The 10,047-nt window shown below is 33.0% G+C and overlaps 1 non-coding gene across 1 annotated transcript; it reads left to right on the top strand.

Annotated features, from left to right (window-relative positions):
• The first annotated feature begins 5,664 nt into the window (after nucleotides 1–5,664).
• Nucleotides 5,665–5,796, top strand: LOC125611323. The gene has a single exon (XR_007341482.1). It is a non-coding gene; the product is annotated as a small nucleolar RNA SNORA72 (small nucleolar RNA).
• The last annotated feature ends 4,251 nt before the right edge of the window (nucleotides 5,797–10,047 follow it).

Raw genomic sequence — 10,047 nt, 5'->3', positions numbered from 1 at the left:
GGTGGTGTTTTTACCCCTTGAAGGGATTTAAGCTGATTTTTATCCTTCTTAGAAGATTTAGATAGTTTATTTTTAGACTTGCTTAGTCTGTTATTTGCTGTTAGAGGTGGGGATGGTTTTATAGATTTAGTATTTGCAAGATGTGTTTTTGCAGACTTTATACTTGCTAGAGGCAATTTCTGTTGATTTTTGGCAGGTACAGATATCTTTTGGATTTTCTTCTTGGCTGGAGATCTTTCTGGGCCTGATTTAGTTTCACTGAATGGTTGTTTGGCAAGTGTTAATTGATTTTTTGTTGGGTTTTTTAGAGTTTTTCTGCTTGTTTCAGATATTTTTGGCTTTGTAGGTAACTGACTTAGTTGTTTATTGTTAGATTTAGATGAAAGCTTACTAGGTTTCTTTATATTTTTGGCCAGAATATTTTGGGGAGCTGGAAGTTTGCCTTCTTCTGCTTGGTTTGACTGCTTCCTGGATGTTTCAGACAAGGGGCTTTCAGATTTATTGGGTCTTTTCAGAGAGGCTGGTTGTGTGTTTAGTACTGATTTAAGTGCTTTAGACTGATTCACTTGCTTCTTGGCAGGTGCAGAAAAGGGTTTTTGGGCTTTCTTTAACATTTTGGTTTCAGCTGTAGATGTTTTCTTTTTTGTTGTATCTGTTCCTGGCTGAACGAGGTTTTCCTTTGCAGGTATAGGTGTTATCTTTTTGGATTTAGTTAGGCTTTTGTCTTTGGCTTTGAAAGCTGTCCTTATTGATGTTGTCTCAGTAGATCCTTTTTTGACTGGAGCTATCTCATTATTTTGCTTATTGAGAGTTTTCTTTCTGGTTAAAGCTTTTTCAGGGATTGATTTAACTGTTGATGCCTGATTTAAGTTTTTCTTGTCAATTAAAGGAAGAATTCTGTTAGATTTAACTGGTTGTTTCTTTTCGGACTTAGATGATTGTTTTTTGGTTGATGTAGATAAGGTTTTTTTTGAAGTTTCTAGTGGTTTTTTCTTAGGTAGAGATATTTGGGGAGCTGCTCTAATTGTAGATAGTGGTAACTGAAACTTAGCAGGTATTGACTTAGCAAGTGTTGATTGGCCAGATTTTTTCTTCTCACCTGGTGTTCTAGAATCTGAGGGTAACTGGCCACCTGCTTTGTTAGGCAGTACAGAAAGGGATGCAGCCCTGGCAGGTAGAGGCTGTGATTTTTGAGTATTGAAAGGTGATGATGAAGCCCTCAGGGGTGATCTATGGATAGCTGGGTCAGGAGCATGAGAATAGGCTTGAGGTTTCCTAATGAACTGGGTAGATGGAGATCTGCTTTGTGATGGCCTGATGGGTGAGCTTTGGATGGGTTGATGGTTGCTTGTCTTTTCTGCATGGTGCCTTGATTGTTGGCTTTCACTGAACTGCAGTGGAAGAACAGATGATATCACCAAGTGAGACACTAAATCAATTATTGGTTTTCATTTTTATTTTAGTTAGGGTACTTGTCTGCTGTTTGAATTGAAAAATGTTTTAAGTGTATTTAAATTTAGAATACATTGACATATAAATTCATAATAGAATGAGGTGATGGAATAGAAAATCTCAGGCCTTACCTCCACTGAAAGTTCAACTAGCAACCAACCATTTATGAACTGGAAAATCTTGGAAACAAGCCTTAAGCCACTCACATTATCCACAAAAATTAATCTAAACTGAATTAAAAGTGTTAGAATAATGGTCTTACTGTGAACATGCTACCCTTTCCTTTCCCCAGGTTGACAGTGTCACACAGAGAGAAATTCCCTGGGGCCCATATAGTTTCAAAAGGGGATAAAAAATGGTCTCCCACTTTCCTGGCTTTCACTGACTTTTCTGGTAGGCTGTTCTGGCCTCACTTCATAGGGAGCCCAGGTACTAAGGGCATAGCTAGATCACTTTGGGTCCCACATAAACAAGGAGTTTGAACTTATAGTGGCCAGCACATGGCTCTTAGGTGCTGCCTCTGTTTTTCTGCTAGCTATGACATCTCATCAGACACCATCCAACTGTGTAGCACACTTGTAAAATTGAGCTGGTTGCTTTCAAAACATGATGGGGATTTCAACCTGCTTTGGGTCCCTACAGAGTTAGTTTCCACATTCAGCTTCAGAATCCACTGCAAGCATCACCCCCACCCCCCACCACACCCAGATCCTTGCTTTCATGCATTTTAGAAAAGAATGGTCTATACTCAAGCCAGGAGGTCAAAGAGTGGCTCAAATTGGCCAAAAGCCTACTTCAAAGCTCTGCCCAGGTAGGGAGATGTCTGTCTCCACATATTTCAAAGAAGTGTAAGGGATAGAAAGAGCAGCTAAGCTCAGCCCAAAAGCCTTCCCTAAGGCCTTATCCAATCAGAGATTTGCTCACTTCTATGTACTTTGGAGAATTGTAGGGTAAACATGATTCTTCTAGAAAGCCAAATAGACTTCATTTTGCCAAAACCTACCTGATGACCCCATATATAGAGAGAGACAAAAATAGTCAGTCATGCATTTCTCCAGAGCATAGTCTCTGCCCATCCCAAGCAGTGATTCTGACTAACTTCAGACCCCAACCTTTAGCTCTGTACAACTGCATATCCCAAATAGCAGAATCACCCAGCCATGGAATATATTCTGTAACTAGCCTGACTGAAGGCTATTACAGTACCCAGCCAGTGACTCTGCCTGATAGCAGATTTTCTAGCCAGTGTTAGCAACTCCATCTGACATCAGAGAAAAGACAGTAGCCCAACTAACAAGGGAACCCACAACAAGCTCCTTCTGAACCATAGGTTAAATAATGAAGATCTTTCTCTGCTAAAGATGTATGTAAATGTCACAAGAGATAGCTTTCTTCTCAAATGGGCAAACAATAATGCAGGTAAATAAGAATCATGAAGAACTGGGAGGTTAGTATACCTCCAAAAGAAACTAATAAAACACCAATAGTAGAACCTAAAGAAATAGAGAACTATGAAATGAAAGACAACTCAGAATAATTCTCCTAAAGAAGTTCAATGAACTATAAGAATATGTGGATAGAGAAATTAAATAAAATATGGCAAGTAATTCATGTACAAAGTGAGAATCTTGATAAAGAAGTAGAAAGAGTAAAAAAGCCAAACAAATCTTACAGATGAATATAACCAAAGTGAAAAATTCAACATAAAACTGCAAACTCTGACTTGATCAGAAAGAGGAAAGAATCAATGAGCTTGAATATATAACATTTAAAATTAGTCAAAACAAAAATAAAATAGAATGAAAAAGAATGAAGGAAGCCTGGTGTCTTTGTAAGTTACCATGAAGAGGTCAAATATTTATGGAGGAGTTGCAGAAGAAGAAAGAGAAATAAGTAGGCAGCATATTTAAAGAAATAATAGCTGAAAATACCCCTAATGTTGACAGAAAGCTGTCAACATCTAGGTAGGGAAAGTATTGAAGTTACTAGTCAAATTCAATATAAAGAGTAGTTTACTAAGCAAGACACATAGTAATTGAACTATCAATATCAGAGACAAAAACTTCTAAGAGCAGCAACAAGAGATAAGAAACATATCACAAAGGGAGCCCAATATGACTAGCAGAGGATTTTTCAGTAGAAACTGCAGGCTAGGAGAGAGTAGTAGTATACATTCAAAATGCTGAAGGAAGAAATAGACGACTAAGAATATCAACCCAGAAAAACTGTCTTTCAGAACTGAGAAATTAAAACTCTCCTAGACAAAATAAAATCTTTGGAATATCATGACCACTTAGTCTGCCTTACAGGAATTATTAAAGGGAGTTCTTTAAGCTGAAACAAATGGCTGCTAATTAAATGAATGTAAAACACATAAAAGCACATAAATTAATGGGATAATGTAGAGCCATGTTCAAAATACCCAGACTTTAATGGTGATAGTAAAGCAGTGTTTCCCCCCTGATATGAGAGTGAAAAGACAAAACTGTTAATAACAACTATAGCTAAAACAAATTATCAAGAGATATTCATTACAAAATTATGTAAATTTTGACACTAAAAGCATAAATTGTGAGAAGGGAAGTAAAAGTGTAGAGTTATAGTTATGAAATAAAAGTTGTAGTTGTCAACTTGAAGAAGACTATTATAAAAATAAGATATTTTATGTAAGCTTCAGGGTAACCATGGACTAGAAATATTTAATAGAAGCACATAACAAAAACAGAAAGAATTCAAAGCATTTCACTACAGAAAATCATCTAATCACAAAGCAAGACAGCAAGAGAGGAAGAAACATAATATCTACAGAACAACCAGAAAATAATTAGCAAAACGGTCATGATAAATCCTTGCCTATCAAAAAGTTACTTTGAATGTAAATGGATTAAATTATCCAATAAAAAGGAATAGAATGACAGAATGAATAAGAAACAGAAATAAAATACAAAAATCAACTCTGTGATGCCTACAAAAGAAACTCACCTCACTTTAGACTGTAAGTGAAGGAATGAGTAAAAGATATTAAGCACAAATGAAAACCAAAAGAACATGGATATCTACAATTTTATTATGTAAAACAGATTTTACACTAAAAACTGTAAGATAGACACAAAAAAGGAGGTTATATAATGATAAAGGAGTAAATTTACCAAGAAGATATAATGATTATAAACATATATGTGCGCTCATAGTAACATACAAATATATAAAGCATACGTTAATAGATCTGGATGGAACAATAGATTGCAATGCCATAATAGTAGGGAACTTTAATACCTCACCTTTAGGAATGGACAGAACATTAAGATGTAAAACTGATAAGGAATCGTTGCACTTTAACAACAACTTTAGACCAAATGGATGTAATAGACAATTATAGAACATTCCATCCAATAACAAAATTTTTTCAAGCATTCAAGAAATATTTTCCCAGATAAAATTATGTGTCAGACCACAAAATAAGTCTTAGCAAATTTAAGAAAATCAAAATCATATCAAATATCTTTTCTGACCACAATGATATAAAACTAGAAATCCATAATCAGAACAAATTGGAAAATTCACAAATACATGCAAATTAAATAACATGCCCCTGAACACCAATGGGTCAATGAAAAAATTAAAAAGAAAATTAAATGAAAAAAATATCTTGAGACAAAAAAAAATGAATACACAATGGATTAAATTATCAAAACTTGTGGGATGCAGCAAAATCAGTTATAAGAGAAAAGTTTATAATAATAAATGCCTACATAAAAAGGAAGATCTTTAACAAAAATTTAATCCTCAAGGACTTAGAAAAACAATAAATTAAGCCCAAAGTTAGCAGGAGGAAGAAAATAAAAAATTTTCTTTCTGAACAGAAATAAATAGAGACTAGAAAACAATATAAAAATCAACAAAGAGTTGGTTATTTGGAATGACAAACAAAATTGCTAAAACTTTAACTTGTCTAAGAAGAAAAGAACAGAGACTCAACTAAATAAAATGAGAAATAAGAAATATTGCAACTGAAACCACAGGAATACAGCTGTAAGATCATAGACCAGTATGAACAACAGATTTTATAACCTAGAAGAAATGGATAAATTCCTAGATACACACAATCACCAACACTACATCATGAAGAAAATGAAAATCTGAACAGACCAGTAATGAGTCAGGAAAATTTGAATTAGTAATAAAACATCTCCTATCAAAGAAAAGCATGGGCTGTGAATATTTTTCCTGTTCTGATTTTGTGATAATCAGAACAGGCTAAATATACACCATATTGAGACCATGCATTTGTCCCAAGACCTAGTTCTTTTCCTATGTGTGGTTTTATAAATGCTGGCAATAAACCAAGTCAGCTTATATTTGATCAACTTTAAAAAAAATAACATTACAGCTGGTACAATAACTTGTAAGTTATCAGTGCTAATTTGCAGACTTGTCTAAGGAATGCATAATAAACCCATGCATATGCTCAACTAATTTTTGCTAAAGTTTCCAAGAATACACAATGGCAAAAGGAGTCTCATTAATAAATGATGTGGAGGACACTGTATGTCCACAGACACAGGAATGAATGACACTCTTATTTCATAAACAAAATATAAATTTCCCTACAACCAAAGTAGGGAAATTTTGTGACTACCAGTTGCCATTAAATAAATTGTAAAATTATTATATTTTTATTTTCTAGAAAAAAAATAATAGTTAATCACAGAATCTGATGACTTCACTTCTGGATTCTACCAAATCTTTATAGGACAAGTATTCAAACTTCTCAAGCTCTTCCAAAAAAATCAAAGAGGAAATACTTCCAAACATTGTTTAGGAGGCTAGGATATACTTGATATCAAAGTCAGACAAGAATATTACAAGACAATAAAATTATGGTCCAGTATTTCTAATGAACATAAATAAAAAATCCCCAACTATCAATATGAACTACACAAAATATTAAAAAATAATTCACCAAGATCAAGTGGAATTTATCCTTGGTATGCAAAGATGATTCAACATATGCAAACTAATAAATTTTATATAGAAGAAATGTATCTTAACATGATAAAATCTGTATTTATGATTGTATTTAATGGGGAAAAATTAAAAGCCTTTCTTCTCATACTTGCAACAAGACAAAGATGCACACTCACCACTTTTATTAACCATAGGGTGGGAAGTCCTTGCCAGAAAAGAAAGAAAAAGTAAGTGTTGCTGTTTGCTGATGACATGACCTTATATTTAGAAAATCCTTAAGGATCCTCAAAAATCTCTTAAAAACTGATAATGAATACATAAAAGTTACAGGATAAAAATTAAAAATAAAAAAAATCAGAAGCATTTCAATATGCTAACAATTGGCTATTTGAAAAGAAATCAAGAGAGTGGTCTCATTTATATATAGCTACAAAAATACTTAGGGATAAATTTAATCAAGGAGGTGACAGACCAGAAAACTGTATACATTGGTGAAAGAAACTGAAGAAGACAGAAAAAAATGAAACAATATTCCATGTTTGTCCAACAGAAGAATTCATATTGTTAAAATTTCTGTACTGCCTGAAGCAATCTACAAACTTAATGGAATCCTTATAAAAATACCAATGTTATTTTTCATAGAAATAGATAACCAATCTTAAAATTCATGTGGATCCACAAAAAAAGCTCAAATAGACAAAGTAATCATAAACAAAAAAGAGTAAACTTGGTGGCATCAGATAACTTTATTTGAAATTATACTACAAAGTAATACAATGACAGCATCATGATACTGGCATAAAAGTAGAGCCAGAGACCAAGCGACAGGATATAAATCCCAGAAATAAACCCATGCATATGCTCAATTAATGTTTGCTAAAGTTTCCAAGAATACACAATGGCAAAAGGAGTCTCATTAATAAATGATGTGGAGGACACTGTATGTCCACACACAGAGGAATGGAATGACACTCTTATTTCATATACAAAATGTAATTCAAAATGGATTGAAGAATAAAATGTAAGCCCTGAAACTGTAAAACTACCATAAGAAAATGTAGGTGGTCAGATATGTCGGTCTGGGCAATGATTTTAAACTTGACCCTAAAGTGCAGACAAGAAAAATAAAGATTAAATAAATGGCATTACAACACACTAAAAAGTTTCTGTGTAGTCTGTGAAACAATTAGCAGATTGAAAAGATGATCAGTAGATTGAGATAAAATATTTCTAAGTCATACAACCAAGAAGGGGGTAATCTTCAAATATATAAGGGTCTAAAACAACTCAATAACAAGAAAATAGCCCAATTTAAAAATGGACAAGTGACCTGGATAGACATTTCTTGAGAAGATATATAGGTGGGCAATAAAATGTTTAACATTGCTAATCTTTAAGGAAATTCAAATTAAAATCATATTGTAATAAACTTCATTTATCGGAATGGTCATTATCAAAAAGATGAAAGATAGTGTTGGTGAAGATGCAGAGGAGATCTTGTGCACTGTGGTGGGAATGTAAATAGAACAGTCATTATGGAAAACTATTTGAGGTTCTTCAAAAAATAAGAATAAAAATAGAATCATCACATGACCCAGAAGTACCATTTCTGGACATGTATCCCAAAGACTTGAAATTGGTGAATAGAAGAAATGTCTGATTTCTATTTTTAATAGCCAAGTTAAGGAATCAACCTAAGAGCCCATTGACAGATGAATGGATGAAGGCAATGTGGCGTATGTACCCAGTGGAATAGTTTTCAGCTTTAAAAAAGAGGAAGGTTCTGTCCTCTGTGACACTTTGATGGAATTGAAGACTATTGTTCTAAGTAAAACAATCCAGGCACAGAAAGACAAATACTGTATATTCTCAATTTTTTGTGGAATCAAATTAATCAAACTAATAGAATCAGAAAGTACACTGATGGTTATAAGGAGTGAGAGGGTGAGTGGAATCAAGAGACAATGGCCAACATACAAAATCTCAGAGAAAATTATAAGTGGGATTTTATTAAGAACTATTTTTTATTAAGAACTATTGAACAGCATGATGAATATAGTTAATAATAGAACATTAGCATTTTAAAATTGCTAAGAGTAAAAATTTCAAATGCTTGCACTACAAAAAATTGTATTTGAGGTGATAGATATGTTAATTAGCTTGATTTATTATTTCACGTTGTATTAATAAATAATAACATCACTTTTTACCCCATAAAGATATATGTTATTGTCAATATATGATGAAGTTTTAAAAATTAAAATAATGGGGCAAAATATGTTTAGACAAATAACCTTGTCATTACTTGAATATTTACTAAAAAAACTTTTCTTTAAGTACAAAAATGAAATTTGGGGAAATCAAATTAATTGGTTTGGTATAATATTTCCATTAAATATATGAAAACCAACTTTATACTTAGACTGTGGAGTAAAAAATTACTATCATGTTCTTCATAAATTAACAAGAACCACATAGTAAAACATCACACAAATTTTAATGAAAGTATTATAGCTAAACTCTGATTTAGAAACTATACAAAAGAGGGAGATTTGATGCTGAATTCAGAAAATTCAAAAATTCAATAAAAACCATTGAAAATGGTTTAAAAAAGCTTTCAGTTTTATTGCCTATAAATTTTTCTCTAGGGTATCAATTGCTATGGGCAAACATCTACCAGGAAATTATAGTGATGACGTAAGGCAGAGAGTATTTTGGAATAAAGAATGGTATATTAAATGACACTGACAGACATTTCAAGAGTAATTATAATTCTAAACACAGTGCATACTGCGTGCAGTGATAAAAAAGAAACATAAAGAGCTTGTGAAGTCAGTAATTAAATCAAAAAAGAAGGAAGTTTTTCTTTTTTAAACTGCAAGAGCTGTAAAAGGGTATGATATTCTGGAGACACAGGCTCACTCAGAATAGCAAATCAAATCTAGTTGCACAAATCATGTGTCAGATGGGTCAAAAATGTAATTGTTTACTTTAGGTATTAATAGAAAAGACCATCTTCCCTGTCATTGTTTTCTTGTCTTCAGTGGAAGAATATATTACAACTTTTGATCATAAGAATATGAATATTAAACCTAGAGGTTGAGTGAAAAACAAACTTAAGAAATGGGTAAACTCATCTCTACTTTGCACATTCAGAGGGAAACTTCCTTCAAATAGAGGTGATGAGTGGACTTGGTCATTAAGAAGAAAGTTCTCATATTTCAATGTAAATTTAGTTCTATTCCTCCAAATTTATTTGAAGATTTTCTCATACTTATCTTTCTTAACTAATAGTCATGCCCTCTTTGGATTTTTTTACCTCTCTCTCTTTCTTTATTTTCTCTCTATCTCTCCCTTTCCCTTGCTTCTTTTCTTCAAATTCCAGGTGATTTTTAAATAGACATGTTTCTATGTGTGTTGGAAGAAAATGATAATTATTCCTGTTTCTTTTTATTTATGCAAGTATGTCTTGTTTTTTGTTTTTTTTTTTTTTAAGAGAGAGAGAGAGAGAGAGAGAGAGAATTTTTTAATATTTATTTTTTAGTTCTCGGCAGACACAACATCTTTGTTTGTATGTGGTGCTGAGGATCGAACCCGGGCCGCACGCATGCCAGGCGAGCGCGCTAC

The sequence above is a fragment of the Marmota marmota genome, unplaced genomic scaffold, assembly GCF_001458135.2.
Source record: "Marmota marmota marmota unplaced genomic scaffold, marMar, whole genome shotgun sequence".
Lineage (NCBI taxonomy): Eukaryota > Metazoa > Chordata > Mammalia > Rodentia > Sciuridae > Marmota > Marmota marmota.
This window is presented reverse-complemented; position numbering and strand designations above follow the sequence as displayed.